This window comes from Octodon degus, unplaced genomic scaffold (genome assembly GCF_000260255.1).
Source record: "Octodon degus isolate 3935 unplaced genomic scaffold, OctDeg1.0 scaffold00109, whole genome shotgun sequence".
In the NCBI taxonomy this organism is placed as follows: Eukaryota; Metazoa; Chordata; class Mammalia; order Rodentia; family Octodontidae; genus Octodon; species Octodon degus.
In genome coordinates this window covers 7528099-7534006 of record NW_004524685.1, presented here as the reverse complement: position 1 = coordinate 7534006, position 5908 = coordinate 7528099, and positions in this window count along the sequence as shown.

The following is a 5908-nucleotide window of genomic DNA, read 5'->3' as shown; positions in this document are numbered from 1 at the left end:
CTTGGCTGTGCTGTTTTGGCACCCACCAGCTAGAACCCCCTTCCAGCCACCAAATTCTAAGGGGTCTTAGTGATAAAAAAAAAAAAAAAAAAAAAGATCTTCCTTCACTAAACTGCAAATTACAAGATTAACTTCAGGGATCCTCAGTGAGACAGTTTGACCAGCTGAATCATAGTTTTTGTGAGAAATGGAAGGGTGATGACATTGAAAAAATTTAATTTAGAACCTACCAAATATTTTCAAGTTTCAGGAAATATCTTCATCCTCTTTCATCTACACTGAGTATATTGATCGTTCGATATTTCCTAATTCTACATACGAGTTGTCTCATTTTGATGCTATTTTAATTAACTCCAATTCATCCTCTGTAAAAGTTGGTACCCTTGTCTGTGTACTGGAAATCATGTGTGGTTTATTTAAATAGGGCTTTGTAAAGACTTGATTCATGAGCTTGCAGGCATTCAGGGAAAACTCCTCACTGTAATTGGCCTAAGTTACAAGCTTAATATTGTCTTTCTGAGTGTGCTTTTCCTTTTTTTATTCAAGGAAAAAATGCAAGGAAAATATGTCATTGAGATTGATTGTAACGGCCAGCTGTTACGATCTCAGTGGAAGTATTAGAGCCCCTGCCTAAGGTGCGCGGAAGAGTGCCAGGCCACACGGCAACTCAGCTCATCCTAAAAGCACCATGGCCTGGAGTGAAAGCTGCAATCTAAAAATCTCCCAGAGACCCATTATTTGCAAATCATTGACACAACAAACTCTAACAACCCTGGTCCTCCTTGTCAATGCATGCTTAGGGAGCTTTTCATCCACAGAACCTTGCATGCTCAATAACTTTTCATACTGAAAAATCCTTATGAAATTTCTGAAGAAAAGGAATAACTGCGCATGGGCCAGAATCCACTTTAAGCATTTTAAAGGAAAATTAAAATGGATTTGACTGGTCGTTGGGATCACATATGGCCAAGAATCCTCACAAGTCAAAAGTAAGTTTTCATGTTTCCATATTGCTTAAAATAAAGCCAACTGAGTATTCAATTTTCAGAGGCATCTGAAACATCTCCACTGGCACACTGTCTCCTTTCTTCCTCCTAAGATCTTAAACTAATGGCTTTCTCTTTAAACTTGAGGACAGAAAAATAGTCACTCTGGAGTATCAACCCTTGTGCAGGTTTAACCACAAGGAAAATTTTCATAGCTGAGACATTAACTTTTAAAACAAAGGATTTACAGTGTGAACATAGAAGCAGATTTACTTATTAGTAGTCACTGAGGGATATTATTCCTCAAAGAACAGCATATTTAGGTTCAAGCTGTTAATATTCTAGTATGTGTTACTATCTACTTACAGAAGAAGTAATCTTGCTACTTCTTGTTTTATTACTAGAGCTGCTATTGCATTTATTTTTTGCAAAACATGATGTCATCCGTAAGCCTGTCCAAAGTTCTGAAAAAAAGAGGAGTATGCATTTGGGATGATGGGACACTGGGTGTCACCTATGGAAAACAAAACCTTAGGAAGATGGGAAAATGAACCGCGTGGTAGGTTGCTGCAGAGTGAGAGTGCTGGAATGGAGAAACTCAAGGCATGGAGTAAAAATGACTGATGTAAAAGCCCACGGTACACAAGAAGGACATGTTCAGATATTACAAGAAAGAGGTGTTGATCTGACTCTTCAAATAGCTCTTTCTATACCTCCTGTAAGCCAGTATTCTTATCCACATGTGCAATTTATTTATTCCTGGCAATAATTGTATAAGCTCTACTTATTGTTCTCACAATAATAATGAAGCAAACTTTGAAACTATAAAAAAGTGATCACCGAGGACTCGAGTTATGAGTCCACATCAAGTCTCCTGAGTTAGATTCTTTTGAAAAATTCACTATTTCAATATACATCCAACACTAATTTACGTTCCTACAATTGTTATGGTGTAGAGAGCCCATGCCGCGAATCGCGGCTTCAGAACCAAAACTCCTAGGGACCATTGGGTGAGGCCTGCTGCAGCCCTTGAAGCCTGCGCTAGATTACCCCTCCCACCGAGTGTGCCAAGATGGCGCTCATTTCCTGCTTCCGCAGTCGCTATACACCCGCCTATAATGATGTAAGATACCTTCCCTGAGATTGTAACCAATGGCGCTGTAACATGTATCAACCCTCGATTGGACAGTGTGAGGATACAAAAGAAACGCTCCGCGACACGGAGGGTCAGAGACAGGAAGAGGGACGGAGAGAGGAACTGTGCTCTCTCGGGGCGCATCACTCAGGAGAACGATTAAAGCCTTTCCGCCGCACAAATCGTGTTGAGTGCTTTCCTGCTGGACGGGAGGGCGCCCGACATTATGGTATCAAATTATTACTTATTTACACTATTGTTTTATTTTTAATCTGGTTAAAATAACATTTTATTTATTTTATCATTTATTTATTTATTTTAATGTATTTGGTACAAGGTCTCACTACGCAGCTCAGATTCCTGGTGATCCTCTTGCTTTCAGCCTCCCCAGCACTGCAATGACAGGCCCAGACTCTGGCTGGCTCAGACCACCTTGGTGTCAGGGCTGGTGCTGCATGTGGTAATGGGATCTAACCACATTCCCTGTGCTTGCCTAAGCTTTGCATAAGCAAGCGATTCAGTCTGCTGAGCTATCTCACTGGCCCTAAAATAACAGTTCATGTTTTCAAAGTTTTTTTTACCTATGATAATTTTTACCACCTAAATATTGACACAAAAGACAATGTAGAAATGACTCTTCCCACATTACAAAAAATCTTTTTCTCAGATAAATCATTCATCAAATACTACATATAAACCTGGGTTTCCTATATTTTGGATTTTTCACTGAAACAGGGAAAAGTCACACATTCATAAATATGTATTCTATATGTGATACAGTGGATTTTTCTTTTTCTTTTTTTTTTTTTTTTTTTTTGTATTTTAAGGAAGGATCTACACGGTGTTCAGGGTCTCACTACTAGATTGGACTTGTAGTGATCTGCCTGTTTACAGCCTCCCAAGAGCTGGGATTACAGGTGTGCACCACCATGCCTTGTCTCAATTGTTGTCTCAATGCTCCAGGTCTGGGGATCAAACCCCTGGCCCCTGTGCCTGCTTGAAGATGCTTTAATTAGTTGAGCTGTTTGGCTGGCCCGGATACAGTGGATCTTAATGGAACAACTGTGCCTGCTGGGGCACATTTGCCAATGTCTAGAGCTAATAGTGTTTGTCTTTCCAGTGGGGAAGGAGGGAGATGCTAAAGTCACTAAAAACAGAGACCAGAGCTGTACTAAGCATCCTACAACGCTTGATACAATGCTGCCTAGTAAAGAACTATCTAGTCCCAAATTTCCGTAGTGCTATGCTTCAGAAATCTTGCCACAGAGGATATGGATGAAGTTAGCACAGACATGAACTGTAGACATAGAAGTAATGTAGCTTGTGGATGGAGATTCAAATGCAGAGGTCATAGGGCAAAATCTAGGCTTTTATTTATGTGTCTCTATAAATGGGCAGGTAGAATCCACTTAAGTGTTACCTATTTCTTACTCTTTTAAAACTAGCTTTGTCCTTATTTTTTTAACTAATTTGTACATTTATCATGATTGTTTTCTTGCTACTTTTTTCTATACATTCTATTCTGCCTCCCTTTCAGCTGAATCCAAAAATGTTTGGGTTAATCATCAACAAATTCATTTGATGTTATAAAATTTCCACTCAATTAAAAAAATCCAACATATTTTGATATCTGTTCTTTTGTTTTCCCTTGTCAGATAACTTACAATTTCCATTTCCCATTTAAACTGATCAGTTATAGTTGAGTGCATTTTGAAGATTCCAAATGTGTCACTCAAAAAGCAACATTGTGCATTATTGATTTCTGGTTTAATTGCCTAATTAACAGAGTATTGTGACTGGATGATAACAATCCTTTTGAAAGTATTGTGGTACTAACAATTTGGTAAGTTATTTTCTCCAATTTTTTTCTCCAAATATGACTTTTAAATGCAAGTTTCTATATATATTGTGTCACATATGTCAATCTGTTGTTCAAATTTCACACGTCTTTATTGTTTCTAATACTGTGTGTTAAGATTGTGTGGTCATGATGCGTCCTTGTAATTTTCCCCACACTCTGCTTTATAGAACCCAGATATGAGTAAGATACAACATTTGCATATTCCTGGAGCATATTTCTCTCTACTGTCTTGCAGTATACCTTCACTACGCTTTGAATATTGTCTCAGTTACTCTTCTCTCGCTGCTGGGACAAATACCAGACACCCAAAATGAAGGAAGGAAAGGCTAAATAAGCTTGCAGATACTGGAAGTTTCAGTCCGTACTCAGCTGGCTCCAAGAAAGACAGGCACACGGCAGAGGGCAGAAGTTTATGGTGGTGGAAGCCAGCAAAAAAGCAAGAGCAAAAGGGAGGAGTAGCAGCAGCAATGACTGCAGAGAGCATCTCTCTCTCTCTCTCTCTCTCTCTCTCTCTCTCTCTCTCTCTCTCTCTCTCTCTCTCTCATTACATTCAGGCTATCCATCCCAGGCTGGTATAACACTCACACCCATAATCCCAGCAATACTCAGAATCATGAGTCAATCACAAAATCTAGAACTGCACTTCAATGACTGTGTGAGGGTCCGGGGGACAAGCAGACACAAGCCATAACAAATATGAACCCTCAAAAATTCAGATGTTGCCAAAGTGATACCATTATTGGGTAGAAGATGAAGGGACTATTAGACCATGATAGTTCTTTCTTTGTTAATGAGATTAAGGTCCCCACCAAAAACATCTTATGTAGCGTCATTTAGAAACCTTCAGCTCTTTGCTTACAGCTTCCCACTCTCTCCGGGAGATACAGTTTCTCTGAAAGCAGAACCTGCAGGCGCCTTACCTTATATATTCCAGGCTGTAAGAGTGTGGAAAACATTTTTGTTATTCATCACTTACTCAAGCTGAGGTATCTTGTTATCACCACACAAGGAGGAATAACACATTCTCTTACTGCTTTAAATAATATGCTGTCTGTTGAGGCAAAGAATTGTTTGCATTATTTTCCTTAGTGTTTGAACAGTAGTTTTATTTTAATTCCCTTAGTTTTCCTGTTTCATTATAGTTGTTCTTTTTTTTTAATTTTAGGTCAGGGTGGACAGGGTGGACAGGGCCTCACTGCGTAGATTAGACTCATCGTGATCCTCCTGTTTACAGCCTCCCAAGAGCCGGGATTACAGCAGCGTGCCACCATGCTCTGTCTCAATTCCCTTCTCAGCACGCCCCTGGGGCAGGGCTGGCACAGCAGGCTCGGGGATCAAACCCCAGACTCCTGCGCCTGCATGCAGGCGCTTTGATCCACTGAGCTATTTGGCCGGTCCTTATAGTTTTTCTTTTGAAAATGATTGAAATAGTAAGCAGGGAGGGCTGACTTTTTAAATATTTCAGCCAATCAGACAATTCTGGTTTATTAATGTATGAGTTTAATTCATTATTTTAGTTAGGCAGCTGCACATTTCTTTACAGTTACTGTTTCATGCTTTCAGTTTAATATTCTTTTTAGTTCCTTTTCCTCCTCCTCTTCCTGTCATTTCCATTGTTTTTGCTGGGGATATTATAGTTTTCTTCCTGATTTCTTTGGCTTCCTTTTTCTGAATGGAATACCGGTCACTGTATTTTGTGTCTTCTAGCACTCTACCTGAATTTTAACATACTAAATATTTCTTCCTAAATGTAGAATTGCATGTACTACATGCAGTCCCTGGGCCGGTAGGCAGTTTGGCTCAATTTTTGCTTGTTCTCAAGCCTCTACTTGCCCTCCACCTTCCAAAGTTCCCTCTACTGGGGCAAGGTGGACTTCCACTCAGATTCACGTCCACGGTCCCATTCAGCCATGTTGCTTTTTGGTT